Source organism: Pteropus medius, unplaced genomic scaffold (assembly GCF_902729225.1).
Source record: "Pteropus medius unplaced genomic scaffold, Ma_sr-lr_union100, whole genome shotgun sequence".
Taxonomy (NCBI): domain Eukaryota; kingdom Metazoa; phylum Chordata; class Mammalia; order Chiroptera; family Pteropodidae; genus Pteropus; species Pteropus medius.
This window is the reverse complement of record NW_024344253.1, coordinates 10,830,428-10,850,403: the sequence shown is the minus strand read 5'-3', so window position 1 is coordinate 10,850,403 and position 19,976 is coordinate 10,830,428. Positions and strand designations below refer to the sequence as shown.

The window sequence follows — 19,976 nt, the reverse complement described above, 5'->3', positions numbered from 1 at the left end:
AAGGTCTTGTTTTCTTATCCATTCAGCTGCCCTATCTTTTGATTGGAGCATTTAATTTTTTTCATTTGAAGTGCTTGTTGATAAATATGTAGTTATTGACATTTTATTATCCATATTTTCGATACGTATTTTTTCCTTCATCTTAAAGGAGTCCCTTCAACATTTCCTGTAATACTGGCCTTGTGGTGATGAACTCCTTTAGCTCTTTCTTGTCTGGGAAGCTCTTTATCTGGCCTCCAATTCTAAATTACAGAATTATAGCTTTGCTGGGTAGAGTTATCTTGGTTGTAGGTCCTTGCTTTTCATCACTTTGAATATTTTGTACCAAACTTCCAGCCTGCAAATTTCTGTTGAAAAATCAGCTGACAGTCTTATGGGAGCTCCTTTGTAGGTAAATAACTGCTTTTCTCTTGCTGCTTTTAAGATTCTTTCTTTGTCTTTAACCTTTGGCATTTTAATGATGATGTATCTTCGTGCGGGCTTCTTTGAGTTCATCTTGTTTGGAACTCTCCAAGCTTCCTGGGGTTATATGTCTATTTCCTTTACCACGTAAGGGAAGTTTTCTGTTGTTATTTCTTCAGATAGGTTTTCAATTTCTTCCTCTCTCTCTCCCCATGATGCAAATGTTGGTGCACTTGATGTTGTCCCAGAAGCTCTTTAAACTATCCTCATTTTTTGAATTCTTTTTTGTTGTTGTTGCTCTTCTGATTGGGTGTTCTCTGCTACTCCATCCTCTAAGTCGCTGATTCGATCCTCCACTTTATCCAATCTGTTGATTCTCCCTAATGTACTCTTCATCTCACATATTATATTCTTCATTTCTGACTGGTTCCCTTTTACATTTTCCATCTCCATTTTTATGTTCTCTATCTCTTTGTTAAAGTTCTCACTGAGTTTATCTACTTTTCCCATAAGTTCATTGAGCAACCTTATAACCAGTGTTTTCAACTCTGCATCTGGTAAATTGCTTGTCTCCATTTTGTTGAGTTCTTTTTCTGGAGCTTTGTTCTGTTCTTTCATGTGGGACATGTTTCTTTGTCTCCCTATTTTGGCTGCCTTTCTGTGTTTGTTTCTATGTATTAGGTAGGGCTCCCAAGTCTACTGGTCTTAGTTGAGTGGCTTTATGCAGTGTGTCCTGTGGGGCCCAGTGGTGCAGTCTTCCCTGGTGTATGGGTTGTATGTGCCTTCCTGTTGTAGTTGAGCCTTGGTTGCTGTTTGCATGTCGATGGGAGGGATTGAGGATTGGCTAGTAAGGGATTGAACTTATAGAGCAAGATTCACTTTATCAGGGCTCTGGTGCCTGCCCAGTCTGCCCTCGGACTGCGTCCTCCTCAGATGCTGTCCTGGGTGGTGCTCTGGCTCTGTTTCCAGTCAAAGCAGGTCACTGGGTGTGCTGGCTCAAGGGCGTCCTAGGAGGTGCCCAGATGTAGACCAAGTTCAGCCATAGACTATGTACTTCTGGGGCCACCTAGTAAGAGTCACCAAGCAATCAACAGATGGCTGCCACATGTGTTGGGCTTACAGGTGCCTCCAGAGGCCAAGCCAGAAACTGAGGCCAGCTGCCACTAGTGCCAGGCTTGGGCTGCTCAGCAAGAGGTATGGGGCATGCTGGGACCAGATGCTGCTTCTTTGGGTTTTGTGAGCCTTTGAGAGATTTTAGGAAAGTCTGTACCATGAGCCCTCAGGCTCTTGGGAGACTAATGCTGTGACGCGCGCGCGCGCGCGCGTGTGTGTGTGTGTGTGTGTGTGTGTGTGTGATTGCATGTTGTTAATGGTATTGTTCCAGTTTGAGCTTTGAGGAAAGCAAATATAAAAAGCACTTTTCTATTCCGCCCAAGAGGAGAAGTACCAGGGTAGCCTATCAGAAGAATAAAAACAAGGGGAGATAAGATCTTCACTAAAGTAATGAGGGCAAGCACTTGCTTTTAGTGTTAGAACCAGGGGAAGTGGTTGAGTTTCAGAGCGTTGTTTGCAGTCTGAAGTTTTGCCGAAGGCTGGAGCAATGGAGATGCTTCCTAAGGCCTCTGATTATAAGTGACAATTTTAACATCAACTTTATCGGGCTAAAAATAAAACAGAAAGAAATGCCATTCTTTAATATTTTCATGGAAAAGATTATTGGAAGAAGTATTTCCTTGTGTCTCCTACTCCCAACGCTTTAACCTGTTTGATTTTGGGCTGAGGAGATTACAAAAATTAGAACAGCATGAGAAATTGAATGATAACAGTTGAGTCTAGTTAGAAAAAGAATCACATTGCACTTAGGAGTGACATAGCTTTAAGTCTAAACTAGATACACTAACTCTTTAATTATACCTTGAATATAAGTTAGAATAATGAATTATGCTATTTATTTTGATCCAAATAGCATTGTTACATAAAAGCATACATTTTATTTCACCTCTCTTAATTCCCTACTTTTTGGACAGAAGATATCTTTTTTAAAAATCTTATTTTTGTTTGTTTTATTAAAGTATAGTTGACATAAAATATTATATTAGTTTGAGGTGTATAACACAGTGATTCTTCATTTATGTACCTTATGATGTGATCACCACAATATGTCTGGTAACCCTTTGTCACTGTATGAAGTTATTACGATGTTATTTATGTTCCCTGTGCTGTACATTACATAATTATGTCTTATTTATTTTATAATTGGAAGTTTGTACCTCTTAATCTACTTCATCTTTTTCACCCATCCCTCTCCCCTCTCTTCTTTGGTAACTATAAGTTTGTTCTCTATATCTATGAGTCTGTTTCTGTTTTTCTTTCTTTCTTTTTTTATTTTTAAACACCTACAGCACCTGGTATTCCTAGGTGGTCTCCCATCCAAGTACTAACCAGGCTTGACCCTGCTTAGCTTCCGAGATCAGATGAGATAGGATATCTTCAGAGTGGCATGTCTGTAGACAAGTCTGTTTCTGTTTTGCTTTGTTTTGTGTTTTAGATTCCACATATAAATAAAATCATATGGTATTTGTTTTTCTCTGTCTCACTTATTTCACTTCGTGTAATACCCTTTAGGTTCATTCATGTTGTTGCGAACAGCAAGATTTTATTTTTGTGTGTCCGGCAGAGTAATATTTCATTGTGTGTGTGTGTGTGTGTGTGTGTATCACATCTTCCTTATCCATTCATCTATTGGTGGATACCTAGGTTGTTTTTATATCTTGACTATTTTAAATAATGCTGCATATATCTTTTCTAATTAGTGTTTTTGTTTTCTTCAAATAATAGCCCAGAAGAGGAATTACTGGGTCATATGGTAGTTATACTTTTGATTTTTTTGAGGATCTTCCATACCATTTTCCATAGTGGCTGTACCAATTTACAATCCCACCAACAGTGCATGAAAGTTTAATTTTTCTCCAAATCCTCACCAACACTTGTTATTTCTTGTCTATTTGATAATAGCCATTCTGACAAGTGTGAGGCGATATCTCATTGTGGTTTTGATTTGCATTTCCCTGATCATTAGTGATGTTGAGCATCTTTTTATGTGTCCATTTGCCAACTATATGTCTCCTCTGGAGAAATGTTTGTTTAGGTCCTCTGTCCATTTCTTATTCCAATTGTTTGTTTTTTGATGTTGAATTGCATGAACTCTTTATATATTTATAAATTTTGGACATTAACTCCTTATCAGATATATCATTTCAACAAATGATCCTATAAGCAAATATCTTCTCCTATTCTGTAGGTTTCTTTTTCATTTTGTTTATGATTTCCTTTGCTGTGCAAAAGCTTTTTAGTTTGATGTAGTTCCATTTGTTTATTGTTGTTTTTGTTGCCCTTGCTTGAGGAGACATATATACAAAAGAATACTACTGAGACCAATATAAAAGAGTTTACTGTCTACGTTTTCTTCTAAGAGTTTTATGATTTCAAGTCTTACATTTAAGTCTTTAATACATTTTATTTTTGTAAATGGTGTAAGAAAGTGCTCCATCTTCATTTTTTTTTTTTTGCATGTATCTGTCTAGTTTTCCCAAGATCACTTATTGAATAGACTGCCTTTTCCTGATTGTAAATTCTTGCCTCTTTTGCTGTAATTAATTGTCTTCCTAAGTGTAGGTTTATTTCTGGGTTCTCTATTCTGCTCCATTGATCTATATATGGTTTTGTGCCAGTACCATACTGTTTTAATATAGCTTTGTAGTATAGTTTGAAATCAGGGTGTGTGATACCTCTAGCTTTGTTCTTCTTTCTCAAGATTGCTTTAGTCATTTAAGGTCTTTTCTAGTTCCATACAAACTTTAGGTTTATTTATTCTAGTTCTCTGAAAAATGCCATTAGTATTTTGATAGGAATTGCACTGGATCTATAGACCACTTTGATTAATATGAACATTTTAACAATATTAATTCTTCCAATCTGTGAGCATGATATATCCTTTCACTTATTTGTGTCATCTATTTTTTTCTTTTTCTTTCTTTCTTTTTTTAATCAATGTCTTATAGTTTTCAGAGTACAGGTCTTTCACCTCCCTGGTTAAATTAATTCCTAGGTATTTTATTCTTTTTGATACAATTATAAATGGAATTGTTTTCTTAATTTCTCTTTTTGATAGTTCATTAATAGTATATAGAAACACAATGAATTTTTGTATATTAATTTTGTATCCTGAAACATTACTGAATTCATTTTTTTAGTTCTAACTAATAGTTTTTTGGTGGAATCTTTAGGGTCTTCTATAAATAGTAACAGGTCATCTTCAAATAGTGACAATTTTACTACTTTCTTTACAATTTGGATGATTTTTATTTATTTTTTCTTTTCTAGGACTTACGATACTATGTTGAACAAGAGTGGTGAGATGGGGCATCCTTGTCTTATTCTCGATCTAAGAGGAAAAGCTTTCAGCTTTCACTGTTGAGTATGTTAGCTGTGGGTTGTCATATATGGCCCTTATTATGTTAAGGCATGTTTTCTCTATACATACTTTGTTGAAAATTTTTATCATAAATGGACGTTGAATTTTATCAAATGCTTTTATGCATCTATTGAGTTAATTATATGATTTTTGTCTTTTGTTTTGTTAATGTGCTATATCACATTCATTGATTTTTCGGATATTGAATCATCCTTGCATCTGTGGAATAAATTCCACTTGATCATGGTGTATGATCCTTTTAGTGTATTGTTGAATTAAGTTTGCTAATATCTTGTTAAGGCTTCTTTGCATCTATGTTCATCAGGAATTTTAGCCTGCAATTTTTTTCTTTTCTTTTTTTTTTTGTAGTGTCTTTGCCTGGTTTTGGTATCAGGGTAATGCTGGCCTTCTAGAATATGTTTGGAAGCATTCTTTTTCAATTTTTTGGAAATGTTTGTAAAGGATAGGTATTAATTCTTCAAATGTTTGGTGGAATTCACCTGTGATGCTATCTGATCCTGGACTTGTTTGTTGGGAGTTGATTACTGTTTCAATTTAATTACTGGTAATTGGTCTGTTCAGACTTTCAGTTTCTTCCTAATTCAGTCTTGGAAGATTATGCTTCTAGAAATTTATCCATTTTTTCTAGGTTGTTTAATTTGTTTGTGTATAATTGTTCGTTATATTCTCTTATGATTTTTTGTATTTCTGTGGTGTCGATTTTAACTTCTTTTTCATTTCTGATTTTATATGGGCCCTCTTTCTCTTTGTCTTGATTAGTCTGGTTAAAGATTGATCAATTTTATTTATTTTTTCAAAAAACCAGTTCTTAATTTCATTGATCATTTCTATATTTTTTAAGCCTCTATTCATTTATTTCCACTCTGATCCTTATTATTTCCTTTCTTCTAACTTTGGACTTTGTTCTTTTTCTAGTTCTTTTAGATGTAAAGTTAGATTGTTTTGTTTATTTGAAAGTTTTCTTGCTTCTTTAGGTAAGCCTGTATTCCTATAAACTTCTCTCTTAGAACAGCTTTTGCTATGTCTCAAAGATTTTGGAATGTTGTATTTCCATTTTCATTTGTCTCAAGGTATTTTTCATTTCTTCTTTGATTTCTTCATTGACCCATTGGTTCTTTAGTAGCATGTTGTTTAGCCTTCAGATGTTTGAACCTAGGATATCTTAAATTGTCACTCTATCTACTTAAAGCCTTCTCCACAAATTATAACATATCACCTCCCAGATAACAAAACAATGATCAATGGATAGAAATTGTAGGGGTGAAAGATTCACCTCAACATACAAAGGAATTTTCTGGGAATCGAAAATATCCGATAATGTAGTAGGCTGCCTTCCTGAGGGCTTATCTCACTGTCATGGGAAGAGTTCAAGATAAGTATAAATGATCAAGCAAGTCTTGAGTCATGGTAAGACTAAATGGTCATCTGTTTCAAGATGCAGTGGAAAGAATTCCAGGGCTCAACAGTTTGGATTGCAAGATCTCTTTTCAATATGATTATATGACTTTGAATAAGTCTGATACAGAATATTTGTTTCTGCTGCCTGTCTGATTTTAGATGATAATTCAGTTCATCAAGTATTTATGAATAAGGCACTAACTTAAAGGTGAGAGAACGAAGAGTATTGCCTATTTGTAAGCTGGAGCCCCCTCACACTAAATTGTGAATTCCTTAGGCAATATTGTTAGTACGATAAAAAACTTGAATATTACTCAGCTTTATTGTCCTATATTTCTTTTACATGTATTCCTTTGGTTTCTCTAACCTGACAATGTGTTCTTCTGTTTCATGTTTTACCTATTCATTATGTCAGTTATATCCAATCACAGGTTATTTTCATGGTGCATTGATTTCCATTGCAAACTTGAGTGAAATCGCATACATGTTTTCCAATAAGCTTTGTAGCCTGAAGCCTTGGGCTCTGTATCTACTTCAGGTATTAGGATGGCTGAAAAGAGTCTATCATTGGTGCTTTGATTGAAAAATATATTGCAGAAAACAATTATGTCTTTTAACTCATTAGAAGCTATTTTAAAGATCATAGCAAAGTTTATTACTTATCGAAAAGGGTGCAACAGAGTCCGCCCTAGTGCTCGGCATTACACATGTTGGGATAACAGCTGGCATGGGGGATATTCATGGGCAGCCCTTGTCCTTGCACCTGGCTGGGGATAGCAGGCTGAGACTCTAGTGCAGCTGCAGAGGTTCTTGTAAGATTTTTTTCTGAGTAACAGAAATAAGAAAAATAATCAATTTAGCTTTACATAACATACTAGCCTCCAGTAAATATCTCAGATACTCAGGAAGGATAACTGAAGTACACAGTAAAATAAAATTATTATGAACAGTCTCTAAATTAGTTAGTCTACTCTTTCATTATCTTAAGAATAAAGAACATTGATTATAAAAAAAATAAAGTAGAAGAGGTACATGAATAAGAAAAAGATGGGGCTAAACATTGGTACTTGAATACATACAAATGCTGTGTGATTTAAGTTATTAGAAGGTACAACTAAGACATCCATTCCAAATAAAATAAGGATCTGGTTATGAAAAAAGAAAATGGAAAAACTTATTTATAAAGGAAATAAATTAGACTTGTACTGCAGACCTATAGAATCCTCCACTCCCTTCTTTCCCTTCCTTCCCCTTTCATTCCACTTGATTCCTTTCTGTTCTTTTCTAGATCTCTTTTCATTCCCTTTTTATTCTCTCTCCTTTGCTTTCGCAAAGATTTCCTAAACACGACTTGTGTATAAAGTATTGTCAAATCTAGGAGAAAAAAGCAGCCCTCATATAGGGATATAGTATCTTCATAAATAATTCAAATATAAGTTAGAATGGGCCCAATGGAGTAAGTGAAGTACAGAAAAGTGTGATGGGTATTGAGAGGTGGGAGAGACTGTGTTCTGCCAGAAGTCAGGGAATGTCAGAAAAGGGAGACGGCAGTAGAAATAGAATGGAGGGAGATCCACTTGTGAGACACAGTGGAGGCAGAATTCACAGGATCCGGAAACTCAGTGGATAAAGCGGGAAAGAATGAGGTGGAGTCAAAGATGGCTTCAGCCTTTCAGTTATTTTTACTGGTTCCTGACAGAGTTAGGAAAGCATAGCAGATGAATCTGCCTGTCTTCTCATGGCAGCCTCTGTTCTTGTTCCACCCAGGCTGTGAAGTGGGATTGAACACTACTCACTATCGGTTCCTCAAAAGAAAGTCCATCCCATAAGCCAGTATTGAGAGGCTGGTATTTTACATGCAGTTTTATTTGCATATAAATGAGTATATGAAAACTAAGGCAGATGGAAGGTAGTTACGAGGCAAAACATTTCATTGGATAAAGGGCCATCTCCTCCTCCAAATCTTTTTTCTCCCCTTCACCCAGTGTATAAGCCTCTTACTCCTTGTCTTTCCTTCTGCCTCCCTTTCATACCCCCGCCAGCTTCCTTCTCTTTGTTTTTTCCACACATACCTTTCCACTCTCTTATGCATAGAAATATATCTCACCCCAACTCCTCCTCACCTGTCATTTAATACTATCTTCAAGTGTCTGTAATTCTGATGATGACTTCATTTGTACTCAGCAAACAAAAGATTCTTAGTCTGGAGGATCCACCCTCTTTACAAGGTGGCAGATGGATTTTTAAGTGTTTGGTTTTTATTTCCGTCACACAAAAATGTTGTCAACCTTAGTACCTAAAGCACAGCTCAGTAAAGATTTAAAATACTGTTTTGTAATCTCAGCAACTAATCACATGTACTCAGAGAAGTCAATGCAAATGTTTCTGAATGCTGTCTGCTGTGGTCGATAAGTAGGATCATCTCTGATTTCTCATCAGTGCCAATCATTCTCAGTTTGTGCATTTTTATCTGTGGAGATTTAGCATTATCCTTCGATATCTGGCGTTAGCCCCAATCATAGTGCTATAAAGGCCCCTTCTGCCACTCACCTGCATGGCTCATGGGAGCTGCTCCGTACCTGTTGATGAAGAAGCTTGTCACAGTATAAAGAAGTTGGGAAATGCTACTTCCCTTTCACACTTGCCTAAACACTAAAGAAAAACATTACTTTTATAAAACCAACCACAGAAGCATATTATATTCCTTGTGGTTTTCTTTCTCTTCAAGACAAATTTTGTCAGCCCTTTTTCTTGAATGGATTAGAAATCTAAGACTTTTTCTTTGACACCATATATGTGGATTATTTTAGAACTTCCTTTTCTGTTTACTCTTTCTCTACTATTAAGCAGAAATATAACTCTTGACTGTATCGTTTTTAAAAAATGAAATTTAACACAGAACCAGAACGAATCCCCAAAGAACGCCTTTTGTTCCGTGCTCTTGGATTTCTGGGGGAGCCTACCTAAATTTCATATAACTCTAAACCCTCATTGATTCTTTGGACACCCACCCCTCAGATAGGCAGACTCTATTTTCTTAATTTGTTTCTCATTATATTTAATTTTAAAGGTAAGCTGAGAAATGTAAACTACAAAGAAAATGAGAAACTTTCAATTAGGGTGTGTTTTGATTTTTTAATGTGAATTTTGATGTGATGAGAAAGCTCTTTTAAAATAATATTCCATCCATAATAAGTGCTAAGAAAGTTAGGTGTTTGTAGCAAAACCCGCATATTTCCTTTGGAAACTGAAGTTCCCAGAATCTCTCCTTGATGATGATTTCTGCTCCAGCCTTGAATAATTAAATTGCTGTTGTGTCCCCTTTGTTCTCCCAGAGCATTTGATGCATATTTCTATCTGTACTTACCACATTATAATGAAAATTTCTGCTTAAACCTCAAAACTTTGTCTTGGGAAATCATTGAATTTAAGATTATTGACTTAGTCCAGAGTTGGCACAAAAATACATCTAGCTCACTGGGCAATGTCTTTGAATGACAAAGTATCCAATTTTACCTAGAACTTTCAAGTCTTGACTAACAGTAAATTAATTTTGTTCTTTATAAGGAAATAAACTAACACAGTTAATACTGTGTTCTTTTTCACTCTTAATGGACTTTCCTAGAAGATGCTAATAATTTATTTGTGGGTATTGAAATTCATGGTATCTATCTAAATGGAAAAAGATGTTAATGAGATTACCTTTCTTTGAAATCAAAGATTTTTGTCTTTAGGTCCTATGATTTCTTCTTTTGTGTCTGCCATATACATCTTTTCCTCTCAGTTCCCCTGATAATTTTTATGATCTTACCCCAGCAATGATACAATAGATTTTCAGCTGGCTTCGTCACCACTTTTTCTATTCAATCTTGAATGTTACTTTCAGATTATCCTTCCGAAAATAGTTTTTATTACATCTTTTTAAAATTTAGTAACTTCCAATAATTTCTTACATCCATACAAATCAGTTTCAAACTCTTGCTTCTCATAATCTCCTCCCATCCTGGCTTCCAGCTGTGTACACCAGAGTGCGCTCTGTTGTAACCTTAGCATCCTGCATGGGTGCCTGGTTTTGACTGTTCCTTTAAGGTACCCATATCTGCATGCGACAGGAAATAGGGTGTGGTTTGTTTTTGGAGGAGATTAAAGTTATGTGCTGAAAACAGTTTATCCTTGACCTAGAACTAGCATTGCTTTTAGAAAAAAAAATGTTTTGTTTACAGTTAAAAGGGATAAAGTTAAAGAGCAATAGTTTAATATAAACTTTAAGTGTTTCTGCTAATAAAGATAATAGCTACTATTTATTGAGAGGTTACTATGTGCTAAGCACTACTGAAACATTATCCATCTTAATTCTGAAATAGATACCATTATCATTACCTTTATTTCACAAATATGTTGCCCAAGGTCACACTGCTAGCGAGCCAAGACTGAAACCCATGAAGTTTGGCTCCATGCATAGACTCCCAACCACAAAACTATAATAACTCTTAATAGAACCTAAATCCAGTGTCCACCCTGAAACCTGAGGAATGGCTGCTCTAGGAAATAACAAAGAATGTTTTGGGCTTATGTGCTAGACGAAATTCCCTCTATCTGGAACGAAAACATTTTTTTCTGAACCAAATCATGCTCTAACATGAGCTCGAACCTGGCAGAGGCAGTCCTCTTGCCACTGTGCTTTCACTTTTGCCTAGCTCCTTGTTATTTGTTCAGATGTTTCATTCCACAAAGAAAACGCACAGATTAGGGAGGGCGATATTTTATCTCCAAACAGACCGTTCACTTCAGTACTACAAATCTGTGTTGTGGGATTACTTCAGAGTAGGGCCCATGCCATGATCCTCTGTGGCAGCCTCTTGACCAAACCCAGTTTGACAATTTTAATGGTGCAAAAAAATGGCCACAAGCCAGGAAGACTGTAGAATCAACAAGTCGGCATTTAAAGAAGATTCTTTTAGAAATACGACCACGATATACAAGTAGAGAACCTAACTAGGTGGGCAATTGAACAGGAAATGCCCATGCCTAGAATTCACACATTGTATGTAGGACGTTGCCTCAGTTGCTTATTGCAGTGTAACTAAGTCTTACTGGCTCACAGAGCCATTGTGCACATCTCTTTCCAGTCTTGAGTTCAGTGGCTTATGCTGGTAGACTAAAATTAGCCATGGTAGGAATATTTATACCATGGGCAAGTAAAAATGCTACAACTCGGGACTCCTTCCTTTGACCCTCCTCATCGTTTTAACAATAGCACACCATTGAAGCTACCCCAACAGTTGCTTAAAACAACAAGTTCCTATGTATTACTTCTTATAACTCTGTGGATTGACTGGGCTCATATGGACAATCTGCTCCATATGGTGAAACTACAGTGACTCATGGCTGCATTCAACTAGGATAGGATTTCTCAACCTTGGCACTATATTTGGTGCTGGAAAATTTTTTGTTGTTGTGAAGGCTGTCCTGTGTACTGCAGGATTTTAGCAGCATCCCTGGCCTTTACTTACTAGATGCTAGTAGTGACAACCAAAAATATCCCCGGGGAGCAAAACTGCCGAGGCTGAGAACCACTGAGCAAGGAGCTTGGCCAAGGCCAGAATATCAAAGATGGCTTCCCATCTTCCAGGGGTTTAGGATTCTTTGTTAAAGAAAAATTTATTCATGACTCTTGTTAAAGATAGTAAGGCAGACTTTATTCAGGATACTACTACAATGGGTTTTGTAATAGGGGAGAAAGATTGGGCTCAACTCCAAATACAAAGAAGAGTGGAAATTTATTAGACCCAAAGAGCAGGGTAGGGGGCAGTGGATGGAAAATTACTAAGAGGAAACATCAGGGATAGGGAGATTTTGGTTAAACTGACTCGACAGGATTCTTGTTGAAGGCAGACCAGGGTGATAAGATATCAAAGGTGATCTGATGTCGAGTAGAATATTTTTGCTAAATTGACTTAGCAAGATTCTTGCTCAAACTGGACTAAGCAGGCCAAGGACAGAGCCCAAGGTTAGGGCCTCATCAAAAAGAGGAGCCTGACTCAAGTTTGATCAAGAAGAGAGTCTTAGTCACCTACTCTATATGATCTCTCATCATTCCAGTCTAGTTCAAGTTCCTTCACAGGACAGTGGCTGGTTTTACGAGAGTAAGAGCAAAAGCTGGGATGGGATTTGGAGCAACATCACTTTTGCACATTTCTAATTGGTCACAGCAAGTCACAAGGCCAGGTCGGAATTAAGAGGAGGGGAAACAGACTCGACCGCTTGAAAAGAGGAGAAGCAAATTTGTGGACGTCCTGAACCCCTGCAGTATCATATTTGCACTCAAGGACTCAGAATCAATATTTTGCAAAAGGAAAGAAAATCTTAGGAGATAACTCTATTCAAGATCAATCAAAATTAACTCCAGAAACAGATACATAGTCCTTATTACTGGACTGAAGGTGAAACTGATTATTCATGTGATGATAAAGAAAAGAACCATATCATATTCAGAGGGTATAAGGCAATATATTTCCAGATTCTATAGTACTTATTATATCAAAGATTCTGAACCAGAGTTGGATGTTGCTTCTGGTTATAATACTGGTAAAGAGGACTTTCCATTTAAAAAAAGTAGTCCTCACTAGGTTGTTGACACTAATTTTTGTTCTTCAGCTAAACAATGATAGTATAATTGATGTTTCTGAAATTGGAAGCAGTATTGTGAATGTTCAACTATTTTACATTATATCATTAATATATTTGTATCATTATAACAGTTGAAGTTTATAGTTTTAAAGATATTTCCTAAGATGTTTTCTAAAGAACTGGCTTTTTACAAGAGGGACCCACTCTGCCTTGTCACTTGGATTTTCAGCATTGCATCAACTCACTTGAAGGCTAGTGCTACAAGTAGGTATTTTTTTGCACTAAGGCACGATTTCCCAAAAAAGTATTTAGCAGAACTCTAGTTAATAGGTATTACACGTAAAGGGATTCCTAGGTTGTATAAACTTGGGAAATTCTAAGTTGAGAGTAAGCAGGTTTCTTTATTGTTGGACATCTTAGGGTCTTTATTCTATTAACACATATTACGATTCATAAAAAATAGTGTTTCCTGGGCTTATTTAACCACAGAAATAGAGGCACATCTTATATAACTAGTGTTCCTCAGGATATACTTGGGAGAAATTTCTCTAAGTGGAAATAAAGGAGGAGGAGGAATCTTGAGAGAGAATTCTATTCAAGATCAATCTAAATTCACTCCAGAAACAGGTATAGCAGTAGCCTTAACACTTAAAAAAACAGGTGTCCTTGAAGCAGGCCCTCAGCTCCAATAATGTACTATATACTGTTGTTTGTTCTAAATGCCAATGGTGTTTTGGTACAGAGGACTGAAACAGTTTAAACAAAGGTCATTTTGCAAAAATTATTTTAAGTTCATGAAATTTAATCAGCCAAGATCTTAAAAAGTTGATTAGTTAAAATGGTCATTTAGAAAGAACCAGAATAAGTTCATATTTTTGCTCACTCTTCTTGTCTTACAAATAAAAATTGTATATATTTACGGTGCACGAAGACAGATATCTTGATAAATGTATACATTGTGAAATGATCACAACACCCCATCCTTCTTGTCTTATAATTAAACTCGAAGCTCTTAGGAATTAGAATTTGGATTGTAAGCAATATATTAACATGCTTGTGGTAGGCAGTTTCTAAGATGGTTTTCAATGATCCTCATTCCCTGGTATTCACGCCCTTGCATAATCCTCTCCCCCTAATTGTGGGCTGAACTTAGCAATTTGCAGCAAAGTGATGGATGTTATTTCTGAGGTTAGTTACAAGAAAGAAAAAAAAAACTGGTTTCTGCCTTGCTTACCCTCTCACTTGCTCACTTGGATGAAGCCAGCTGCCTCAAGCAGAGGCTCACATGAGGTAGACCTCAATCCAGCAGCCCTTAGCAGTTGAATCCTGCCAACAACCTCAGGAGTGAGTTTAGAAATGGATCCTCTCCCGTTGAGCTTTGAAGTGACATGACTGCAGCCCTCCAGATACCTAGATGGCAGCCTTGTGAGAGCTCCTGAATCTGAGGACTCTGCCTAGCCACCATACCTAGATTCCTGACACAGAACTGAGAGATGATACATGTTTGTTATTCTGAGCTGCTAAATTGTGGGGTAATTTCTTAGGCAGCAATAGATAACTACTGAGTATTAAAAGAGGTATTTAGAGAAGGGCAATGCTGTATTACTGAAATCAAACCTCGCAGAGAGCCGAAGGAAGGACTAAAGCACTATGGTTAAACCTTGCTTTGGAATGACAGGGTAGAAAAATAGATTTAATTGGGAAGAAACACAGAATCTTGAAGATGAAATCTAGGTGATAAAAATCCTTGAAATTTCAATGCCACTTCTCGAGGAGATATCAGAAATACAAGGTGTAGAAAGTGATAATTGCATGGCCACTGCAATTTCTGAAGAAGATATTGCTATCATATGAGCACCTTGTTATACAAAGCTAGCCTTTGAATAGAACCACTCCTTTTGGTTCAAATATTATGTTAGCTACGGGGGAAGGATGTTATGTCTACCAAGAACATAGTAATGTGGTTTTAGAGGCTCTTTTTTTTGACGTCTGGTTTGGATTATTCCTTTTATGTATTCTTCTATATGTTTTTTTATTTCACAAATATATATAGAACACTTATTGTCTGCTAGGTGCTGTTCTTGGCACTGAGGATTCGACAGAGAAATCCTCACCTTCTTGAAACCTACATTCTAGTAAGAAGAGACAGACACAGTAAACGAAGTAACTAAATGAAAATAAAGAAATGTAGTAATTAAGTACTATTGAGAAAAGGAAAGGGAGGAAGGGAGAGAGGGAGGGTGAGTGAGTTCTAGCTTTCTTACCAATTATCAAGGTCTGGATTGTAACCAGCTATGTGTCTACGTCTGCTTTGGGCCCATTATGACCTGTTTTCCAACTCTGCCCAACAAGCACCAGAATCTCTATGCTTTCTTCTCTCTGTTCTGTATGCTTCACACTTATTCTTGCTTTCGTGCCTTTTTAAAAGGCTTATCTTCAAGGCTTTCCCATGAAGCCTTTTTTTGACAATCCTAGTCCCCACTAGCCCCTCTATATTCTGGCGATCTGAGAGGATCACTCTGCCCCCAAAACAAAAAAATAACAAAACAAAATAAAATACGACCTATCTTTTTTGTTTTATTTATTTTCATTTAGTTGATTTTTGTTTCACATGTGTTTGTTGTGTTGCACCCCACCCCCCAACCCCATTTACAATTTCAGGGTTTTGAGTTTGTTTTGTTTTTGCCTATGTGTGAAACTTGCAAGAAAAGCATTCTTAGTGGTAAGTTCACTGGAAGAAATATAAAAGATGAAAGAAATAATGCCTGTCTTTGGGGAATTTAAAATACACTTGGGGAGATAAAATGCTCCCCTTGAGGTGAGAAGACCATGGAAAAACAGCCTATATAAATAAAATACTTTACGGCATGGTATAGAAAGTAGTTTTGAGATTTTTTTTCTTTCTTCTTTTGACTAACACCTACAAGACTTGAATTTTACATCATGACTCAATAAATATATTTGTGTGTGTGTAAACTAAATTTTACAAAATAATATGTATGTTTTACAAAACAATACTCATATCTACGGAATGCATTGTGATATTTTCTATTCTCTTCCTGTTTTCAAAAAATGCTACTAGAAGCCCTCTGAACTGATTTTACAACCTGCCAAGAGAGTATGACCCACAATTTGGAAAACACTGGTGTAGCCAGGTGGTGAGCCCACAAAGGTGTGAAGGAAACAAGGGAGTATACTGAATAGTATGAATCCACGGAAGTCTGTCTTGGGAAACATTATACTTGATCTACCTCTTGAAAGGAGCGTCCTATTTAGATTATTGGGGTCCAGGACAATGTTGATGCTGAGTGGTATAAGCAAAGAAGGCACCAAGGTTGGAGTAAGTACCAAGTTCAGGGGTCACCAAGAATGGAATTCCGACCTTTTATGTCAGCGGTTCCCAACCTTTTTGGCACCAGGGACCAGTGCTCCTATGAGAATCTAGTGCCTGATGATCTGAGGTGGAGCTGAAGTAGTGATGCTAGTCCTGGGGAGTGGCTGCAAATACAGATAAAGCTTCGCTTGCTTGCCCACTGCTCACCTCCTGCTATGTGGCCTGGTTCCTAACAGCCCATGGACCAGTACCAGTTTGCAGCCCAGGGGTTGGGGAGCCCGGTTTTATATGGCTGCTTTTGTACAATATGGAAATAATGTTAAAGTCAAACTAAAGGCCTGAAAAGAGATTTTGAGGTACATATTTGAGAAAAATATTGACACTTGGGAATAGTCTAATGGGAGAAAAGATCTATGGCATTTAATAATTGATATTATTATTTGCATTAGTAATTCATTTTTGTCCAAGTTCTATATAATCACAATTATCATTATTTTTTAAAGTAAATCTATAAGTATAGGAGAGGCTATTTCCAGAAGAAATGATACATAGAGATAACATACATTGTTCAGGCCAACTCTAGCCCAAAAGACTTACTTAACCCCAAGAGTTCAGGAGATGGGCACAAATATCAAGCAAGAAATAAACATACCCCCCTGCCCAAACAGAACAAGAATATTGAAACAATGACCACTTATTCCCATCCAGCCCTGATGATCAACTTGTCCCTTTTCTCAAGGGTGTAGGTTGTTTACCTTTGATGACTTTGATTTGTTGCTGTGCTTTATTTAATTTTGCAAAGACCTGAGTGATGGAGTGGGTGATGAAGTCTGGGGGAAGGAAAACTTGGGTAGAGGTACAATTTTCTTGAAGTTTAATTTGGAGCACATGAGTTGATCAGGGAAATTACAGAAAGAGAAGCCCCGTGTAGTTATACAGAGCATAGTGGCTTCCTCTGATTCCTAGAGCTCATTATTTTTCCTTCTGGAAGCATCTGAGGGGTGTGTTTTCTGTCACAATGTGCCATCTTTCTCCCTCCTTCCCCTTTTCTCTCTCATTCTTTCCCCTTCAGAAAGGGTGGGAAAAAGGGAAAGATAAAATGGTTAGAACAGCAGGATTCCTGTGAAATTCCACATATTGTATGGAAGTAGGAAGTAGAATCCTTTAACCCCACCTAAATTTTGCTTTTAACATTTTGATTTTAATTTTTTTTTTTTTGGTAGCAATAAATCAGAACTTTTGACTAAGGCTAAAAATAGATTAGCAAGGTTGAGCTTAGAAGAAATGAACCAACTTCTCCTTCCTTTTCATTTTGTTTCAGTTTGAATGGGAAGGAGGTGGCTCACACAATGAACAAGAACAGCAACTGGCTGGCTGGCTGTGTGCTTTGAGCCAATTATGATATTTTTTGTGGGAAAGTTTCCAATTCTTAAGTCTGTTATGTAGAGGTGGGAGGCAGCTGGTGTGAATGTCTGTCTGCAGGGTACATGTGCAATTACTCTGATCCAATATGGCATAACAGCAATGTGCTTATTTAAGAAAATAATTATCTCAATTTTCTTGTACTCTAACTTAAGCTTCTTCATACTTACCATTTAAGAAACAAAACAAAACAAAACAAAAGAAGAAAAAAAAGAAAGGCCAAATCCCAGGTCACCAAAAGATTTTGAGAACTCACAGCTACCTCTAGTAAGAGATATCAGTAATTAGATTAGGCTGTCAAATGGGCCACTTTAACTCATTATCTTCGTCTACAGCCTCACTGTCTTCCCCGCTGAAGTCTCCATTTAATTAACAACCAATGTCATTTCCTCCAGTTTTCAGAATTTCTTGACTTTACTCTCTCCTTCACCTCTCATATCCAATGGCCACCAAATCCTCCTGCATCTACCTTCAAAGCATTGGTCCATTCATTTATTTATTATTTTTCATGCATTTACTAAAATACCCACTGTGCACCATACACTGTGCTAGGCACCAAGGATACAATGATGAATAAGACAGTTCTGTTATCACAGAGTTTATAGTCTAGTGGAAGCCCAGAAAAAAGACAAGTAAATAGGCAATTTCAATACCATGTGTGCAAGCTGGTGTGTTGGGGAAGGTACAGGGAGCACATGGAGACGAATCCAGCTTTGGGTTATCAGAGACTTCCTGGAGAGTTGATATTTAGCTGAGACTTTAAGGTTCAGAAAAATGTAGGCAGAAGAGTGCTTTAAGCATCCTCCATTCAAAATTTTATTGAACACTTAGTGTGGGTGGGCTTTATTCTAGACTCTGCAGATAGATAGATACAATCCTGGCTCTCCTAGTGCTTAGAGGTTGTAGGAGTGGGGGAGAAATAGACATGAAAATAGAGGCACAAAAAACCATCTACTTTATGAATATAGCTTTCTAAAGAGTCATTTTCCTTCAATAAAAATTAGGGAATTAAAAGGTTCATAATTTTCCAACTGAAAAGTCCAACTAGCAATTGCTCCCAAGTACCTAGCTCTCCTCCTTGCAGCTCCAGGCTCTTCTCTGGCCTCTGGAATGAATGCCTAGAGTTCTCAATTAGAATCTCCCCCTTAGGTGAACATAGGGTGGGTACTCTTCCTTGTACTTCCCTGCCTGTCTCTTACCTCTGCAACACAGCCACAGCCTTTACTAAAGAGCTGGGTTAAAGATCACACTACAGGAGGAGAAAACTGTAAACCATGAGCTAACATAGCTTTCCTCCACAGTTCGTGGGAAAAGAATTTATAGTCAACAAATATATGCTAGTTATTCCCTGAGGTGCCCAAGACAGAAAAAAAAATCTCCTATCCTGTGGATTTTCATTTGAGTGAGAAGGAAACAGACAGACAATAAATAAACATATGCATTGACAAAATAATTAGAGATAGATGGAGGAAATAAACAGGGAGGTACTTCTGATAGCTCTTTTGAGAAGGTGCCTCAGTTATATCATCTTGAAGGAAGTGATGTGTTTGAGCTGGGATATGAGCGATGGGAAAGAGATGATATACCAAATGGCAGAAAATAGTTGCAGCGAAAGAGACCAAGTGAAACTCTTCCCAGGGGTCCCCTGCCCTCAGGTCATTGGCTCTCATCAACAGAGGTCACCTCCTAAACTCTGCCAGCTCACAACGTGGGCACCTATCTGGACAACTCAGTCTTATTCGTAGGGATTGTTGGGTTTCCTCCCAGGCAGGGCCTGCTTCTTGGTTACAGGCAATATTTGGTTATATCCCTGGATGGTGGGTCCTGTTTGAACTGTCATCACTAGACTGTGCTGGCTTCCCATTCAGGGACTCTGCAGTTCGCTCTCATTGTCTAGGAATTCAACCCTATTTCTGTAATTATTGAATATAAGGCTGTTCCTAAATGGCAAAGCCTTTTAATGGATTATTAATCCAAAATCTGAAATCCTTTGTTTTTCATTTCTGTTCAACTCACCCGCCTATTTTTCCGAACCAGACTGTGCTAAGCCTCAATTACATGAAGGTCAGAAGGCTACCGACTAACTTCAGATGCCATCGGCTTGATGTTAGAGGCCATTTCAGGAAGGCGGTTCATAGACGAACCCGAGCGCCAGACGCCGTGGACGAGGGCGCCAGGATGACGTCACTCAAAGGTGGCCGTCTCAGCGCGGGGTGTGACGTCACGAGGGCGGGCCAGTCCGCCGTGAGGTCACCTGGTGGGCGCGGCCACGCCGAATCCCCAGTGTCGTCACGG

General features: G+C 37.4%; 1 pseudogene; it reads right to left on the bottom strand.

Annotated features, from left to right (window-relative positions):
• Nucleotides 1-2,795: 2,795 nt before the first annotated feature.
• LOC120608040 (uncharacterized) lies at nt 2,796-2,914 on the bottom strand (annotated as a pseudogene).
• Nucleotides 2,915-19,976: the final 17,062 nt, after the last annotated feature.